The following is a 20,589-nucleotide window of genomic DNA, read 5'->3' as shown; positions in this document are numbered from 1 at the left end:
TCTTTAAAATTTTGGGAGGTAGTATCTTCAAAAAGACCAGAATACACTCAAAATAAAGTGGGTGGCTCTGCTCTATACATCAGTCTAATATATATATATATATATTATTTTTTATTTTTTATTTTTTATTTTTTATTTTTATTTATCTTCTCCCCTCAGTTTTGGGTCTCTTCTGATTTGGTTAGCACACATTTTTCTGGGGTCTTTGCCACCCTTTTGGTATTTTATTCTCTTGTTCATATATTCTGTTTTTTTTTAAGATTTTATTTATTTATTTGAGAGAGAGACAGTGAGAGAGAGCATGAGCGAGGAGAAGGTCAGAGGGAGAAGCAGACTCTCCGTGGAGCTGGGAGCCCGATGTGGGACTCGATCCCGGGACTCCAGAATCATGACCTGAGCCGAAGGCAGTAGTCCAACCACTGAGCCACCCAGGCTTCCCTCTTGTTCATATATTCTTATCTGGATAAAATGACAATGCAGAAAAATTCGCCACAAAAAAAAAAAAAAAAAAAAAAGAACAAGAGGCAGTACCAACAGTTACCGACCTAATCAATATGAACATTGGTAATATGTCAGAACTAGAGTTCAGAATGACGATTGTCAAGGCATGCAAGAGACTAGAAAAACCCCTTCTGGAGAAATAAAAGAACAAAAATCTAACCACACTGAAATCAAAAGAGCTATCAATGAGGTGCAATAAAAAATGGAGGCTCTTTCTGCAAGGATAAATGAGGCAGAAGAGAGAATTAGTGATAAAGAAGACCGAATGACAGAGAATAAAGAAGCTGAGCAAAAGAGAGACAAACAACGACTAGACCATGAGGGGAGAATTCAAGAGATAAGTGATACCATAAGACAAAACAATACTAGAATAATTGGGATTCCAGAAGAAGAAAGAGAGAAAGGGGCAGAAGGTATACTGGAGCAAATTATAGTAGAGAATTTCCCTAATATGGCAAAGGGAACAAGCATCAAAACCCAGGTGCAGAGAACCCCCCTCAAAATCAATAAAAATATGTCCACACTACATCATCTAATAGTAAAACTTACAACTCTTAGTGACAAAGGAAAATCCTGAAAGCAGGTTGGAACAAGAAGTCTGTAACATACAATGGTCAGAATATGAGATTACCTTATCCACAGAAACCTAGCAGGCAAAAAAAAGACTGCCATGATGTATTCAGAGCACTAAATGAGAAAAATATGCAGCCAAGAATACTATCTTCAGCTAGGCTATCATTGAAAATAGAAGAGATAAAAAGTTTCCAGGACAAATAAAAATTAAAAGAATTTGCAAACACCAAACCAGCTCTACCGGAAATATTGAAAGGGGTTCTCTCAGCAAAGAGAGGGCCTAAAAGTAGTAGAGAAAGGAATAGAGACAATATACAGTAACAATCATCTTACAGGTAATATAATAGCACTAAATTCATATCTCTCAATAGTTACCCTGAATGTTAATGGTCTAAATGTCCCAATCAAAAGACACAGGGTATCAGAATGGATAAAAAAGAAAAAAAAATCAATATGCTGCCTACAAGAAACTCATTTTAGACCCAAAGACACCTCCAGATTTAAAGTGAGGGGGTGGAAAACAATGTACCATGCTAATGGACATCAAAAAAAAAAGCTAGAGTGGCAATCCTTATATCAAATCAATTAGATTTTAAGCCAAAGTCTATAATAAGAGATGAGGAAGGACACTATATCATATTTAAAGACTTTGTTCAACAAGAAGATTTAACAATTTTAAATATCTATGCTCCTAACATGGGAGCAGCCAACTATATAAACCAATTAATAACAAAATCAAAGAAATACATCAACAATAATACAATAATAGTAGGGGACTTTAACACCCCCCCCCCGAAATGGACAGATCATCCAAGCAAGAGATCAACAAGGAAATAAAGGTCTTAAATGACAAGCTGGACCAGATGGACATCACAGATATAATTAGAACATTCCATCCTAAAGCACATTCTTCTCTAGTACACATGGAACATTCTCCAGAATAGATCAAATTCTGGGTCACAAATCAGGTTTCAACAGGTACCAGAAGATTGGGATCATTCCATGCATATTTTCAGACCACAATGCTCTGAAGCTAGAACTCAATCACAAGAGGAAAGGTGGAAAGAACTCAAATACATGGAGAGTAAAGAGCTTCCTACTAAAGAATGAATGGGTCAACCAGGAAATGAAAAAAGAATTTTAAAAAATTCATGGAAACAAATGAAAATGAAAACACAAGTATTTAAAATCCGTGGGACACAGCAAAGGCAGTCCTGAGAGAAATGTGTACACTGAGACAAGCCTTTCTCAAGACACAAGAAAGGTCTCAAATATACGACATAACCCTACACCTAAAGCAGCTGGAGAAAGAACAGCAAAGAAAGCCTAAACCCAGCAGGAGAAGAGAAATAACAAAGATTAGAGCAGAAATCAATGAAATAGAAACCAAAAGAATAGTAGAACAGATCAACGAAAGTAGGAGTTCATTCTTTGAAAGAATTAATAAGACTGATAAACCCCTGGCCAGACTTATCAAAAAGAAAAGAGAAAAAACCCAAATTAATAAAATCATGAATTAAAGAGGAGAGATTACAACCAACACCAAAGAAATATAAACAGTCAAAAGAACATATTATGAGCAATAATATGCCAGCAAATTTGACAATCTGGAAGAAATGGATGCATTCCTAGAGACGTATAAACTGCCACAACTGAACCAGGAAGAAATAGAAAACCTCAACAGACCTATGACTAGTAAGGAGATTAAAGTGGTCATCAAAAATTTCCCAAGAGCCCAGGGCCAGATGGCTTCCCAAAGAAATTCTACCAAACATTTAAAGAAGAATTAATACCTATTCTCCTGAAACTGCTCCAAAAAATAGAAATGGGAGGAAAATTTCATTTTATGAAGTCAACATTACCTTGATCCCAAAACCAAAGACCCCATCAAAATGGGGAATTACAAATCAATATCCTTGAGGAACACAGATGCAAAAATTCTCACCAAAACACTAGCCAATAGAATCCAACAGCACATTAAAAGGATTATTCACCATGACCAAGTGGGGTTTAATCCTGGCTGCAAGATTGGTTCAATATCCACAAATCAATCAATATGATATAATACATTAATAAAAGAAAGAACAAGAACCATATGATACTCTCAATAGTGGCTGAAAAAGCATTCGACAAAGTACAGTTTCCTTTCTTGATCAAAACTCTTCAAAGTGTTGGAATAGAGGGTACATACCTCAATATAATCAAAGCCATCTATGAAAAACCCACAGTGGATATCATTCTCAATGGGGAAAAACTGAGAGCTTTTCCCCTAAGGTCAGGAACATGGCAGAGATGTCCACTATCATTACTGCTATCCAACATAGTACTAGAAGTCCTAGCTTCAGCAATCAGACAACAAAAAGTAATTAAAGGCATCCGAATCAGCAAAGAAGAAGTCAAACTCTCACTCTCTGCAGCTGATATGATACTTTATATGGAAAACCCAAAAGACTCCACTCCAAATCTGAACTTGTACAGGAATTCAGTAAAGTGTCAGGATATAAAAATCAATGCACAGAAATTGTTACATTTCTACACACAAAGAACAAGGCAGAGGAAAGAGAAATTAAGGAGTCCATTCCACTTACAATTGCACCCCAAACCATAAGATACTAGGAATAAACCTAACCAAAGAAGCAAAGAATCTATACTCAGAAAACTATAAATTACTCATGAAATAAATTGAGGAAGACACAAAAAAATGGAAAAATGCTCCATGCTCATGGATTAGAAGAACAAATATTGTGAAAATGTCTATGCTACCTAAAGCAATCTACACATTTAATGCAATCTCTATCAAAATACCATCCATTTTTTTCAAAGAGATGGAACAAATAATCCTAAAATTTATATGGAACCAGAAAAGACCTTGAATAACCAGAAGAATGTTGAAAAAGAAAGCTAAAGTTGATGGCATCACAATTCCAGACTTCAAGCTCTATTATAAAGCTGTCATCATTAAGACAGTGTGGTACTGGCTCAAAAACAGACACATACATCAATGGAAGAGAATAAAGAGCCCAGAAAAAGACCCTCAACTCTATGGTCAACTAATCTTCAACAAAACAGGAAAGAATGTCCAATGGAAAAAAGACAGCCTCTTCAACAAATGGTGTTGGGAAAATTGGACAGCCACATGCAGAAGAATGAAACTGGACCGTTTCCTTACACCACACACAAAAACAGATTCAAAATGGATGAAAGACCTCAATATGAGAAAGGAATCCATCAAAATCCTTGAGGAGAACACAGGCAGCAACCTCTTCGACCTCAGCAGCAACAATTTCTTCCTAGAAACATCACTAAAGGCAAGAGAAGCAAGGGCAAAAATGAACTATTGGGACTTCATCAAGATCAAATGCTTTTGCACAGCAAAGGAAACAGTTAACAAAACCAAAAGACAACTGACAGAATGGGAGAAGATATTCACAAATGACATATCAGATAAAGGGCTAGTATCCAAAATCTATAAAGAACTTATCAAATTCAACACCCAAAGAACAAATAATCCAATCAAGGAATGGGCAGAGGACATGAACAGACATTTTTGCAAAGAAGACAAGGCATCCAGATGGCCAACAGACACATGAAAATTGTTCCACATCACTTGGTATGAGAAAAATACAAATCAAAACCACAAAGAGATACCACTTCACGCCAGTCAGAATGGCTGAAATAAACAAGTCAGGAAACGACAGATGGTGGGGAGGATGCGGAGAAAGGGGAACCCTCCTACACTCCTAGTGGGAATGCAATCTGGTGCAGCCACTTTGGAAAACAGCATGGAGGTTCTTAAAAAGTTGAAAATAGAGCTACATATGACCTGGCAATTACACTACTGGGTATTTACACTAAAGATACAAATGTAGGGAATCTGAAGAGGCACATGCACCCAAATGTTCATAGCAGCAAAGTCCACAATAACCAAACTATGGAAAGAGCCTAGATGTCCATCAACAGATGAATGGTTAAAGAAGATGTGATATATATATATATATATATATATATATACACACATACACAATGGAATAATGATATATATATATATATATATACACATACACAATGGAATAATATGCAGCGATCAAAAGAAATGAAATCTTGCCATTTGCAATGATGTGGATGGAATTAGAGGGTATTATGCTGAGTGAAATAAGTCAATCAGAGAATTATCATACCATCTCTCCAATATGAGGAATGAGAGGTAGGGTGGGGATTTGGAGGGTAGGGAAGGAAAAAATGAAACAAGATGGGATCGGGAGGGAGACAAACCATAAGAGATTCCTAATCTCACAAAACAAACTGAGGGTTGCTGGGGGAAGGGGGTTATGGAGAGGGTGATTGGGTTACGGACAATGGGGAGGATATGTGATACCATGAGTGCTATGAAATGTGTAAGCTTAACGATTCACAGACCCATACCCCTGGGGCAAATAATACATTATATGTTAATAAAAATAATTAATTTAAAAAAAAACTTTAAAAAAAAGAAAAACAATCAACAATCAAGGCCTTCAGGCTGAAGAATATAGCTACTTACCAGCAATCATGAATGGAGGGAGACTGGAAGATTAAATAACCCAACCTTATATTCTACCCTTCCTCTGATTCCTACCAGCACTTTCCATAATCTGGAAGTCAGCTATGCTCATCACTATACCACCAACGCTCACTTTCCATAATCTGTACCTAACCAAAAACCAGAGGCTAAGGAAGCCCACTGATGTGGTTAACTTCCATGACACAGAGTAAAGAGCAAAAAGGTAGGGAGTAGATGTGAAGAAATAAAAAGAAGATATTTAACATTATAGACTACAAATTCTCTAGTCACTCCCATGAATTCATAGCAAAAGTATTTTTAAACAATTACTTTGAAATATATCGAAAAACAAAATGGATGGATAGATAAAGCAAGTATGGTAACATGACAATTACAAAATTTAGAGTTGGGTATATTGCTGTTTTCTATAAAATGCAACTTTATTCCATGATTGATATTTTTCATAATTAAATATTAAAAATAAAAAATATTAAAAGTAAAAAAAATAAAAAGTAAAGGTGTTTAAAAGAAGCAGTTAGACTTTTCTACTATATGACAAATTATCTTTTTCTCCATACTCTTTATATTTTAAGTGTAGTTTCATATTTCAGTTTGTCATAACAAGGCTACTGAAACCTCTTGAGTGAAGTAATTTTCAAAGGGTCAAGAAACAAAATATTCCATATGTTGTTGCCTTTTAACACAGTCTTTAAAATGTGTAAATTTTTCTTCCATAACAAATACTCTGTTTGAATTTTATCATTTCTCCTAGTCTTCATTAGAGATAGAGATAGGCAGATACAGAAGAAGAAAAAGGGAGAAGAGAGAGAAAGGAAGGGGAAGGGAGGATAAGGGAAGGGAAGACAAGACAGAGAGAAGAATAGAAGAAAAAAGATAACATTTTAAAAAGAATGGTTCAAGGGTGACAAGAATTCTAAAGAAAGAATATTCATAAAATAGGCTTTGGCACTATGAGTTGGCTTTCACCCTCAATGTTTGCGAAGTTATCACTATCAGAAATCAATTATGAAATACTTCTACACCCTCTAAAAGCTAGAGTCTAGAAAAGACTGATGGTCTGAAAGTCCAATGGCTATTTCCTACTGCACTGATATCCATTTTGCAATTCTAAGTAGTATTACAGCACAGATTGGTGGAGAGGGTAAGGATGTGATGAATTAAGATCACTCCCTGCCTTCCCCTCTCAATTCAATGCAAATTGAACATCAGGTTTGTATAATGCTGTGGTCACAATACATTTACCTACAATGAGGAAATAATCTTACCTGTTGCTGCAACATCTGAGAGATGTTGAATCAATACTTGGGTAGGGTGGGGAGAAGAACAACATAGATTGTAAGAGATACCCAAGTCCTGGGATGTGTGAGTAACTTTGAGGGCACAAAACAAAACAGCCTTTTTGTTGTACTTACTATAAAACATTACCAACTATCATAAGCAAAGGGAAAATTTCTCTAATACATAAAGACCTACTAAAAATTTCAATGAAGAGCCTGGACCAAGTGGCGGCATAGGAAGACCCCTGAAATTAGCCCCTTTCATGGATGTACTAAAGCTACACCTACATATACAATAATTCCTCCTGAAGAATTGAGGGCTGAGTGAACATCTTCCATAGGACAATGAGTACACATCAGGAGAGACAGACATGGTAACATCAAGAACTGTCCCAGAAATACTAGGCACTGCAGTAGGAAAGGATCACACTGAGAGCCCAAACACAGATTCACCTGACCTAGGGCACAACATTAAAAACCATTTATAGGGTACCTAGACTTTAAGTAAAAGAAACCCATCTACTTACCCTAGAGCATTCACCAAATGGTAGGGAAGTGTTGGACTTGTCTTCAGGGTCAGTCATAGCTGCTGGCAACACCATGGTTTACATTCCCCTTCCACTTTAATAGTACATATAAGAACATGGTCACTGCGCTCCAGTTGGCCTGCCACCTCAGTGACCCCCAGATTCCTATTCCACATTAGGTCCAGCAGTCCCTCCAAGGTGTCCCTCACCTACTAATGCCCACCCCAGCTTTAGCTGTCCACCAAGGGTGACCCAAAATGGTGTGTACCAGGAAACCCCCACTACAGTAAAGTCAATCTCATCAAGTATATGTGTATATATACTTGATGTGTATACCAGGAAACCCCCATTACAGTAAAGTCAATCTCATCAAGGCAGCCCAGGTGAAAAAGTATTCCACAACACCCCCAGCTGACCCACTTGAGTTCCTCCACAGAGTACCTCAGCCCACACCTACCCCAGCTCCGGCTAGCCAGCCAGAGCCACCAGTTACACAAAGTCTATATGGGGACTTTCCTATATAAGACCACTCCTTTAAGAGAGGGAGCTTCAAGAGACCACTCCTTCAAGAGAAGGGAAAGGCAACTGTTTCACCTAATTCATAGAAGCAAGCACAGAAAGTCAAACCAAAGGAAGGGACAGAGGAATATGCTCCAAATGAAAGAATAAGACAAAACCTGGGCGGGGGGCGGGGGGGACTAAACAAAATGAGGATATGCAATCTTACTGTAAAGAGTTCAAAGTATTGTTCATAAAGCCCCCCACCAGACTTTAGAGAAGAGTGGAGAATTTCAACAAAGGAAATATTAAAAGAACCAATCAAAATTGAAGAATACGATAAATGAAATAAAAAGTACACTGGGGGGAATCAACCGCAAATTAAAGGATGCAGAAGAACAGATCAGCAACCTAGAAGACAAGGTACTAGAAAGCACCCAAGTTAAACAACAAAAAGAAAAAAGATTAAAAAAAAAATGAGGAAAAGTTAACAGACCTTTAGGACAATATCAAGCATAATAACACATTATAGGGGCTCTGGAAAAAGAGAGAGTAAAAGGGTCAGAAAAATTATTTGAAAAAAATAATAGCTGATACACTTGTGGTGAGCATAGCTTAATTTATAGAGATACTGAATCAATATGTTATACACCCAAAACTAATGTAACATTGTATGTCAATTATATTGAAAAAAATCTTTTTTTTAAAGATTAAGAATAACTAGACTAGACTATTCCTCCATATAGCACAATTTTTAATATTTAATGCACAGTTAAAAGTTATGAAAAAGGGCACCTGCATGGCTCAGTTGGTTAAGATTCTTACCTGATTTCCATTCTGGTCATGATCTCAGAGTCGTGGGATCCATCAGGATCTGTTTTTTGCAGAGTCGGCTTAAGATTCCCTCTCCCTCTGCTCCTCCCTCCACTTGAGCTCTGTCTCTAAAACAAATAAATAAATCTTATAAAACAAAAATACTGTATCAATATTAGTTCATTAGTTGTGATATACATACCATAGTAACATAAGATATTAATAATAGGAGAAACTGGGAATAGGGTATTTAGAAATCCTCTATAGTATATTTATAACTTCTCTGTAAATCTAAAACTATTCTAAATTAAAGCTTTAAAAGAAGGAAATAAAAGGAAGGAAGGAAGGAAGAGAAAGAGAGGAAGGAAGGCAGGATGGAAGGAATGAGAAAGAAAGAAAGAAAGAAAAGAAAAGAAAGGAAAGAAAGAATAGCTGAAAATTTCCCTAACCTGGAGAAGGAAACAGACATCCTGGTCCAGAAAAGCACAAAGAGACCCAAAGAAGATGAACACAAGGAGATCTAAATAAACATACATAATAGTTACAATGGTAAAAATTAAAGATAAAAAGAAATTTAAAAGCAGCCAAAAAGAAGCAAATAGTTACATATAAAGGAAGTCCCACAGGCTATAACCTGATTTTTTCAACAGAAACTTTGCAGGTAAAAAGGGCATGATATTACATACTCAAAGAACTGAAAGGGAAAATAACCTACAACCAAGAATATTGTACCCAGATCTGAAAGAGAGATAGTTTCCAGACAAACAATTTAAAGGAATTCTACACCACTAAACCAGCCTTATAAGAAATGTTAAAGGGACTTCTTTAAGTAGAAAAGAAAGGCCATAATTAGAAGTAAGAAAATTATAAATAAAAAGTATAAAATATGACAATATACATATAAAATGCAGAGAGGGGAGTGAAAGAGAAATTATTTTAAAATGTGTTCAAACTTGAGTGAACCATCAACTTAATATAGAGTGCTATATACTCAAGATGCTATATATGAACCTCATGGTAACCACAAACCAAAAACCTACAAAAGATACATAAGAAATAAAGAGAAAGAAACCCAAGCATAACACACACAGAGAGCCATCAATCACTAGGAAAAAGTACAAAAGAAGGAACAGAGAAGACCTACAAAACAATCATAAAACCAGTAACAAAAGTACGTTACAATCAATATTTACTTTAAATATAAATGGTCTAAATGCCCTAATCAAAGGACCCAGAGTAGATACACCTGGGGGGTGCCAGAAAGATGGTGGAATAGGAAGACCCTAAACTCACTCCAATCCATTTTTAGAACTAGATATCACTCCCATCCAACTCAATAAACTGGAAAGCCACTGGAAGACTATCAGAACAAACCACAACTAAACGTAGAGAAGAAGCCACACTGGAAAAAGTTATGAAGGGTAGAAACAATGGTTGGGAGCTACCCATAGGAAGGATAGGACTGCAGGTACAAAGAGGGAAAAGCACCAGGGAACCCACACAGGGATTTAAAAATAAAACCACATTGTCGGTTCTTGAAAACCAGAGGGGATGAATTCCATGAGTTTGTATAATTAGCAGGACTCCTCAGAGCCTGGGGCTTTAAAGTCTGCTGACTCAACAGTAGGCAAGCAAGGAGGATGAGGAATAGCTCAGTCCCCATCCTTACAGAGACAAGAGCCCACAGAGAGGCAATGTAGAATTGACAGTTTGCATAATGCCTGGGCAAACAGGAGGAATATCTTTTTATAAGCATTTCAGAGGGTGTGGGGGGACTTGTCTGAGAACAAAGAAGCTGGCAGACACCATTTTCCTCTCCTGTCCTTCAGCATAAACACAGAACCACCTACAGGAGGCAGTGCTGCGCAGACACTATCTATCTAACATGTTAGCAGTGTGCTCTGCCCATGAGTTCTCCTGAGGATATGCTCACTCTACCCTGCAGGCTAGGGCCTTAGGCTCAATGCAAAAAAATTTTTTTCACTGCAAATTTTTTAACACTGCCTATGCCCTACCTAAGTACCACCTTGAATGACATGCCCCCAGGAGCCATCATGCTTCAGGAGACCCAGGCTAGGAATAACTCCCTTTCCCTCTGTCCCTACCCCCCCCCCTCGTTCTCTCTGTCTCAAATAAATAAACAAAATCCCTTAAAACAAAACAAAAAACTGGTGGGGGATGAGAAAAAGTCTGTCTTCCTTGATTATAACATTTATTTAACTTTCACTTTTTATTTTTAAACATTTTTCAAAACTTGAAAGAACTTGCTTTAGCTTTATATCATCCTAAAACTTCCACAATCGCTTACATCTGTGAAGCACATTACCAAGCACTTTCAAAGACATTATCATAATCTCTTCAATAGGCTCAAGAGGTAGATACCATTTTATCTCAATTTTACCGAAGAGAAAGCAGAAACCCAGATAGAAAAAGGTGACTTGCATAGTGAAATATTGTCATTTACAATAAGAATTACATACATTTGGTCTTTGTCCCTGTTTCTGTCACAGAGTTCCTAAAATCCTTGAATTCTCTGAAGTAATAAGAACCATAACAGGGATTTGATATCCTAACAAAACTCTTTCAAACACACCAGAGTTTATGTTAACATGGTGAATTTTAAAAAGCCAGGTGAACCATAGTTAGAACCTTCAATCCCACCCACCCTGACCTCCCAGGAGGGAAGAGGAACTGGAGGTTGAATTGATAGTCAATGGCCAATAATTTATCAATTATACCTAGGGACTGGGTATGGAGAGCTTCTGGGTTGGTGAACATGTGGAGATTTGAGGAGAGTGGTATATTTAGACAGAGCGTGGAAGCTCCATGACCACATACTTTCCCACACACCTCATCCCACGCATCTCTTTCCTATGGCTCTTCCTCAGTTATATCCTTTTACAGTGAACTGGTGATCTATTAAGGAAACTAGTTTCCTGAGTTCCTGAACAAATCAATCAAACCTAAGAAAGGGAACTTGAGGACCTCTAATATATAGTCCACTGGTCAGAAGCAAGGTAACAACCTGGCCTTATGATTGGCATCTGAAGTAGGGGCAGTTTGTAGAACTGAGCCATTAACCTGTGGAATCTGACACCATCTCTAGAAAGACAGTATCAGAAATGAGTTGAATTGTACGACACTTCCGCTGGTGTCAGAGAACTGTTTGATGGTGTGGGAGGAAAATACACATTCAAACTGGCATCAAAAGCATACACAGTAATGGAGCAGTTTGGCCCAAGTCCAGCGCTAATTCAGATATATATGAAACACATATTATCTACAAAGAAATTTTTGGTTAGAATTCATTATGATAATTGATAGTCTTTAAATTATTTGAATACCTTTTAAGTTACTTTAATTATAACAGTAAATATAATCACACTATAGAAAATTTAGAAACAAGAAAAAGAAAAAAAATTACTATTATTCTAACACACAACCTTATTATTTTCCCTTTAACATTGTACCATAATGCAGACTTCTTGAATACGTTTAGGAAAAATACATGTAGCAAATAAGTACAAGACCATCATTAAGAAAATTACTTTTACCCGCAGTTCAAATTCCTATGTTCTGATTTCTGATGCTACTTGTCTCTTTTTACTCCTTGTTCCTGGATCTTTTGTATTTTCTCTGTGACAAATTAGACCTGGTTGTTACAGTCTGTAACTTCAGATCTTTGGCTTTCACCTAGAAAATAAGTATCTTAAATCTCTAGTCTGTGATGGCAAGAGAGCCCGGTTTCATGGAAAAGAATGCCATGATCTACTGAACAATTGGCCATGGAGCCAGAAGATAGCATTATCGTTTTTATTAATCTGTGCTGGACCTTGATCTTTAAGTTTCTTCTAACTTGGGTAATTTTAATCATTAACTTAATATTTTAGAATTAGACTTCTGTTCTACCTTCTAATTAAAGTTCACCTAACTTAACCCTATCTCCTCCTACCTCCCAGAATGAACTAAAAAAAATCATGAAATTAAGTGACCTATGATATATTTACTTAAAAAGAATACTTTCTAAAGCCACTTTTAAAGGTTTATGCAAACTATTTTAATATGAAAAAGTTATGATTCTATGTGTAACATTAAAATAACACATTTTTTTAACCTCTACAGAAAAAAAAATGGAATGGAAAACACTAAAATTTTAAAAATTATTTTTTAAGTGGTTGAAATGTGGTGTTATATTTCCACTTATTTTTATTTTTGAGAGATAGAGAGCACTCAAGCATGGGGAGGGAGAATCTCAAGCAGGCTCCATGCCTAGAGCCCAATGCAGGGCTTGATCCCAAGACCCTAAGATCATGACCCACACAGAAATCAAGAGTCAGACACTTAACTGACTGAGCTACCCAGGTGCCCTTTCTATTTCTTCTTATTTCTATTCTACATTTCATAATAAAAAATAAACATTATGAAAAAAACATAACTTTAAGAAGCAACAAAAAATCTAAGGTATAGTTTAATACCTCTCACTAATTTTTAAAAAGCAATACATAAATTATCAAATTTTCCTTTGTCAATTCAACCAGAATCCTAAAACTGTCAAAAGTTTTCTATCTAGGAGTTGATTCTCAACTTCTAGACTGCCATAATCTTCGAAGTTCCCAATTTTTTATTCCTAGAGGCAAGTTGTCTTTTCTATCCCAGCCCCAGTCGGTCTCTCACCCTTTGCTAAGTAGGCTTACCTTGTACCACAAACCCTTCATACATACAAAATTTATTTTTGTTACAAATAAGAATATAAAGATATACACTGATACATGTGTCTTAGACTTATATTATAGGCTACGTGAAAGATTAGATACAGAGAAGATACAACTTGCCATAAATTAGTTATAAGACACATGATGAATTGTGTAAGACTGATGAATCACTGACCTTTACCTCTGAAACAAATAATACATTATATGTTAATTAAATTAATTAATTTAATACAGTTTTTGCACAAGCCCAATCAATCAATCAATAAATAAGTAAGACACATGATGGAGCATCTGGCCAGCCCCCCCAAAAATCTTCCTGATTTAGTAGAACATTAAGAACTGAATACCTCTGTGTATGCAGGAGAACATAGTCAAAAGAGTCAACAGTATTAAACAGTAACAGTGAAGAATTCAATAACTGTGAAATGCATTTTCTATTTCCTACATTTTTTTAAGAAAAAAAAAAAGACAGTCATCTTCTAAATCCCTCAAATGGACTACTCTAATTTCTACTCTTCAAAAGTGTATAAAGAACACAAAAAGTTTTGGAGCACTGAGGTAGGTAACCCTTCTTTCTAGTCTGTCTACATGTGATCCTTCTGTTTCCTTTCTCTCAAACACTGATAATAAAGAATGAAAGCAAAAACTATTTAGCCAGTGCCAGATTTCCCTAAAATTGAGAGACATTTCCCCCAATGTCTGGTGAGACAGTTAACAAACTCACTTTAATCTCTTACTCAAACCAGAACTGACAGTTTTGTATTCCATATTACCTTATTTATTTGTTCTACATAGATGGTCCCTGGCAATGGCTTTAGCCTGAAAAATGAACTTCAGTTACAAACTGTTTTCATCAAAGGGAATGTATCTCCTACAATAAAGTAATTTGACTAAAAATTAAACTTGCACAGAAATTAAAAATTTCTTTACATGTATAGTGAATCCTTCTGCCAGCCATTCAAGAAAATCTCTGCACCTGAAACTAACAAGCTTCTAGTTTACCAAAGTAGTGAACTAGCATATAGCTTATTACATAAAAACATTTTATTTCCCACAAAGAAGTTATCCTTCTATTTCAAGAAAATAAGGGGAAATCAATTTTAACTCTCAAGACTGTAAGGGCAGTAGGGGCACCTGTGTGGCTCAGCGGGTAAAGACTCTGCCTTCAGCTCAGGTCATGATCTCAGGGTCCTGGATCAAGCCCTGCATTGGGCTCTCTGCTCGGCAGGGAGCCTGCTTCCCTGCACAAGTACTGCCTCTCTGCCTACTTGTGATCTCTGTCTGTCAAATAAATAAATAAAATAGTTTTTTAAAAAAATAATGTAAAGGCAGTAAACAGACTCATGCAAAATTAGTGGAGATGCCTTCATTTTGGTCTCTAGAATAGAGTCTCAGGCAGCTTTGCTGACCCCAAGACTGATTCACTTCTCCTAGGAGATACTACTGTTAAGTTAATGGTACTTAAAAAAACAATTCTTATCTCTTTTCTTTTTTTCACAGATAATGCCTTGTCTCAACAACCATTCTGAAGACTTTCTAGAATAAAGAGTCGTACCTCTTAGTGTCTTCAGCATCTATCTTGGTGCCCCATGCATAAGTTCAACAATGATAAATGTGATCTTTGCCAAGAACCTAGCATTTTATGCCTCACTTTCCTTCCTCCTCTGTAAAAGAGTATTATTTATACTTTCATTGTGAGGATTAAATGAGATAATGTAGACATAATGCCTACCACCCACCCCACCTTATACACTGTGGTAATTGATCACACACAGGCTTTCATTATGAAACAAAATAACATTTCCAAACTGTACAAATTTTCAATGCAAAAGGAGGTAAAATTTGAAAGCAGCAGATCAAACCAACAACTAAAGGCTATTTTAAAATCAATTGTTATATCAGAGCCTGAAGGTTTACTTAATTATATTGATGGGGTTCGGGCAGGCCATCCCAGAATGTGCTGCTTTGGCATATGGACTATTTGAGCTGAAGGCAAATCAAGGCCCAGGAGACTCAAGAAGAGCTTTTAACAACCCCTAATAACTATAAGTTTACAATTGCTATGACAAAATGTCCAAAAGAAATTATCCAGGTTTTCCAACTATGGCAAATTGTAATCACATAATTATCTGCTATGACTGAAGCTTATGTGGGGACTGAAAAGATATAGTAGAAATAAAAGCTACTGAATCATAAATCAGATTGCAGAAGATGATGCAACCTATGATTCAGGCAAGTACAATAGTGATGATCAAAATTATACTGACATTTTTCATATACATTTTGTCATAGCAATTGTAATTTGTAGTTATCAGCTGATTATCATAAGTGGAGCTGATGTTAGAGAAGAATGAATAATGATGTTCAAGTAAAAGCAAATAAATGTTAAAATATTAATCCAGAGCACCTGGGTGGCTCAGTTGGTTAAGCAACTGCCTTCAGCTCAGGTCATGATGCCAGAGTTCCAGGATCAAGTCCCGCATCGGGCTCCCAGTTCCATGGGGAGTCTGCTTCTCCCTCTAACCTTCTCCCCTCTCATGCTCTCTCTCACTCTCTTTCTCTCAAATAAATAAAATCTTTTAAAAAATATTAATCTGTATAATATTTTTAGACAGTTACAAAAACATGATGATAATGATCTAAGTCTGTACCTTAGTATAAAGTTGTTCAAGAAATATTTTATATTACCCGAATATCTGTTGTAAAATTTCCCTGGGCAGTAACTAATCTTTCTCTAAACAAACTAGTAATGGTTTAAAAAAAAAAAAAAGTGTGAGGATAAAAGAGAGGAAAACGTAGAGAGAAGACAAAGAAGGGAAAGAAGGTATGCAAGACAGGTATGCAATATAGACATTACTTACCTTTCAAGGAAATGAAGAACAGTAAAAATCTTCAAAGTTCCAGCCCTTTAGGCTATATGTATATAAAATGACTCTTCCTTGTCAAGTACAACTGAAAGAAAACAAGTAAAAGCAGAATAGTGACAAGCATAAAGTTTGTCAATAATTTAATTATTGAACTAAGTAATTTTATGATCCTATTTCTTTGAAATATCCCTTCTTTCTGTAAAACAAAAGTCCTTCCAAAAACAAGTGTAATGTTTATTCTCCATGAATCTTTCCACCTTACTGTCAAAAATTCTAAATTATGACATTAAATTCTTTGAGAAAGACATCTCTACTTACACTAAAATTCTCCCAACACCTTTTATTCTGAATAGCTTCCCTTTATGAAAAAAAAAAAGAACTGTATTTTGTAGACAGCTTATAAAATATTCTCTCCTTAAAAAAAAAAAAGACTTTAAATTGAAATATCCCTCCCCCTGGTTATTCCAGTAGATAGTTTAATTTATTTGACTATACTATTAGGTTCTTGCCTCAATGATTTTATTCTCTAGTATGTAGAAACAAATTGATAGTTGATGATTCTAACATAGAGAGAAATTGAGGATTCCTTTAAGTGGAAGAAAAAGCAGGGTATTTTTAGTTAAAATGGATTTCAACACAGGCTCTACTATCTTTTAAAAATAACAATATTCTTTTTTCCATTAAAAACAGGAAAATATTTTTATCTTAGGAGCCACTTTTAAACTATGAAGAATATTTAAAGCTAATCTTTTTATCCTTTATGAAAAGAAACTTAAAATGGAATAATCACGCTTCTTAAAAAATAGATATACTAATTCCTATAAAACAGCCTTCAGAAAAATGTTTTGATCATTCTTTACGTATATTTATTTAAAAAATATTCAGTGAATCCCTGTCACTGTGCTAGGTATAGTACCAAACTTCATGGAGTTTATATTTGAAGAGATAAAAACATAAATCACATGAAAGAAAAATTAGAGTTGTGATAAGTTTTCATTGCACAAAAAAAAAGAACATTTCCATTTCCATAACTAATTTTAACCTTCTTAAATAATCATTTTTAAAAGGTGATAATATAAACATACTTGCAGCATAACCCAAAACTTTTTGATCTAGACGCCGAGGAGTCAGAAAGTCAGGTTCCAGGCAAAAGAAATTGTGGCAAAGACTTTCTGAACAATAAAATAAATATATAATCTAAATTATTTTAGATCTTAATGAAAAAGAGATTTACTGTACCCTTACCTGATAAGTCTGTTTGCATTTGGAAGTTACTTTCCATAAAACCCTTTCTTGCAGATGCTTATTCCAGGATGTTGTGAGTCCAGAGCTACACCTGGTGGCCATACACAAACTTACAGAAAACTATTCTAGACCTTTTCATGGAAATTTAGAAGTTATGCTATGCCTCTGTTAATCAAAAATAAGCATCTCAAGAAACTATCATTCTTGATAACTGAAGGAAGTTTTAAATTTTTCACGGAAAATAAATTTTAAAATATTATGGCAAAGTATAACAATATGTTAGTGGGAGAATTTAAGTGATATTATATGGATATTCATTAGAAAATTCTCTTATCTTTGCTGTGTGTTGGGAAATTTTCATAAAAAAATGTTGAAAAAATTTAAGGATTTTTAAAATGTTCCATCACTGTCATTTATAGCACAAACACATTTTTAGGTAGCGTTTCCTTGTGTAAATGAGCATAATGTATGTCTTCATAATTCATGCTTGTGTACCAGTCTATGATAAAGGAGTCACTTGTTCCACATTTATTCAACTTCCAATTTAATATCTACAAATGCTTATTTTTGTTTCTGTTAAAACATGTTTCAAAGACAAATTTTTTAAGACTGATACCACTGGGATCAAAGGAGATAATCATTTTTTATGGCTCATGAGACATCATCAAACTACTTTATACCAACTTCACACTGCTTTCATAAATTAAAACCAACACCAATTTAACCACAACTCTGGGACCTAGCCATTTCAATATTTTGCTGCTTTACTAAGCATAAAAATATAATCCAGAGGTTAATTTGCACTTTTATTTTTGAAAATTTTTCACATATTTCTGTATTCATCTACTGTAATCTTAATAATTTTCTTATAAACTTGAATAATTACTTTGTGTGTTATAACTATTAACCCACTATATCCTAAACTCAGGCAAGTTTTTCTCATCAGCTACTGTCCTTTACCATTTTCATTGTGTTTATTTTTATATATTCTAATCTGTCAGTCTCTTTGTTTGCTATTTCTTCAATCCACTCAGAACTAAGAAATAAACTACTTCTTCATAAATGTAATAGATATCCTAAAATATTTTTGTTTTCTTTTTTTCCCTAAAGGAGCCACAGGACTGAAAGCAGCATGGTCCTCTCCTCTCTGCCCCATATGCTCATCTATTGATATCAATATACTCAAAAATGGGGAGTCATCTGGCAAATATGTTACTTTGCCTGCTGGGTTAGAGGCTCCCGTATGACCTGATATTGTGAACTTTGTTCCCCAACTTGTGCCAAACAACATATAGCCCTATGATGTCAGTGAATTAGCCAGTCATCAAACCAGGGCTGAGTCTTTACTGGCAGAACCATGGCTTGAATTCCTAGAGTTCAAGGCAATAGGATTCAGTGTTCTGGCCAGGGTGTTTTGGGAAATATGTGTTGTGGCGGCTGCACATTTGCACCAACCAAAACCTGGAGCCATTAGCGCCGCAGAGTGAACACAACACAGGCAATAGATCATCTGCTCTGGCCTGGCTGCCTCAGCCTTACCAGCATAGGTTGTATCTAAAGGTCATCATACTGAGGAAGTTCCTGAACTTCCTTTGATGGTTGAAGATAAAGTTGAAGGCTACAAGAAGACTAAGGAAGGGATGTCTGGGTGTCTCAGTTGAGCATCCGACTCTTGATTTCAGCTCAAGTCATGATCTCAGGATTGTGGGATGGGGCCCCATGTTGGGCTCCACACTCAGCAGGGAGTCTGCTTAAGATTCTCTCTCTCTCCCTATTCCTCTGTCCCCTCTGCTCTCCACACATGTGTGCTCGTGCTCATTCTTTTTCTCTCTCTAAAATAAATAAGTCTCAAAAAAAAAAAAAAAAAAGACAAAGAAGAAGAAGACCAAGGAGGCTGTTTTGCTTCTTAAGAAATTAAAAACCTGCTGGGCTGAAGCCTTTGTTTGTTGGTGCAAGACTTCGATGTTTTTCCTGCCTTGGTCATGGAAGCCCATATAGAAAAAGGGATCAGAAACTCAGTTTGGAATGCTGAGCCCCCTACAGGATAGCAGCTGTTCTTTAGAATCCCACAGTCCTGTGATGGACTTTATAGGAATGAGAAATAAGCTTTTGTTAAACTACAAGGAAGGAAGGGAGGGAGGGAGAAAGGGAAGAATGGAGGGAGGGTAGAAGGGAAGGAGGGAGGGAGGGAAGGAAGGGAGGGAGGGAAGGAGGAAGGGAGGAAGAAAGAAGGAAAGAGAGAGAAAGGAAGAAGGGAAGGGGAGAGAAGAGGAGAACTTAAAGCCTGGAATAATATCAAAAAGTTCTATGCCTCTCTGCAAATGAGAGCTGGCAAGGGCAAAATGAGAACGTCTTCATACTCAGCAAAGGGGACTGTGCATTGTCTATAATGAAGGCAATGGTATCAACAAGGCCTTCAGAAACATCCCTGGAATTAATCCACTTAATAAAAGCAAGCCAGACATTTTGGAGCTTGCTCCTGGTGGGCATGCAGAAATTTTCTGAGTTTGGGCTAAAAGAGCTTTCCTCAAGTTAGACATCTGTATGGCACTGGGCATAAGGCTGCCTCCCTCAAGAGTAACTACAACCTTCCCATGCACAAGATGCTTATTGCAGACGTTAGCAGAACTTTGAAAAGCCCAGAGATCCAAAAAGCCCTCTGAGCACCATTCAAGAAGAGTCATCGTAGAGTCCTAAAGAAGAATCCACTGAAAAACCTGACAATCATGTTGACGCTAAACCCACGTGCAAAGACCATGCACTAGAACACCATTATTCACCTGGCCAAGAATCCTAAGTTTCAGACAGATAACAAGCTGAATCAGATGAGAAGGGGGATCCAGGTAAGAAGCCGTGGGAGCAAAGAAAGGAAAGAAGGCTGTTCATGTCCAGAAGCAGAAGAAACATTTGGTGGGAAAAAAGGCTGCAGCTACCAAGAAACCAGCAGCTGAGAAGAAGCCTACAGAAGAAAAGAAAAAAGAAACCACCAAAGAAGAAAAGAAGCCTGCTGCATAA

At 36.2% G+C, this 20,589-nt stretch overlaps 1 pseudogene; it reads left to right on the top strand.

Moving 5' to 3' along the window:
* LOC101681662 overlaps positions 1 to 20,589 on the top strand; it is a 48,641-nt pseudogene extending 28,052 nt beyond the window's left edge.

Source organism: Mustela putorius, unplaced genomic scaffold, assembly GCF_011764305.1.
Source record: "Mustela putorius furo isolate JIRA1106 unplaced genomic scaffold, ASM1176430v1.1 tig00003845_pilon_pilon_pilon, whole genome shotgun sequence".
NCBI lineage: Eukaryota > Metazoa > Chordata > Mammalia > Carnivora > Mustelidae > Mustela > Mustela putorius.
The sequence above is the reverse complement of the archived record's forward strand: the minus strand, read 5'-3'. Positions and strand labels throughout refer to the sequence as shown.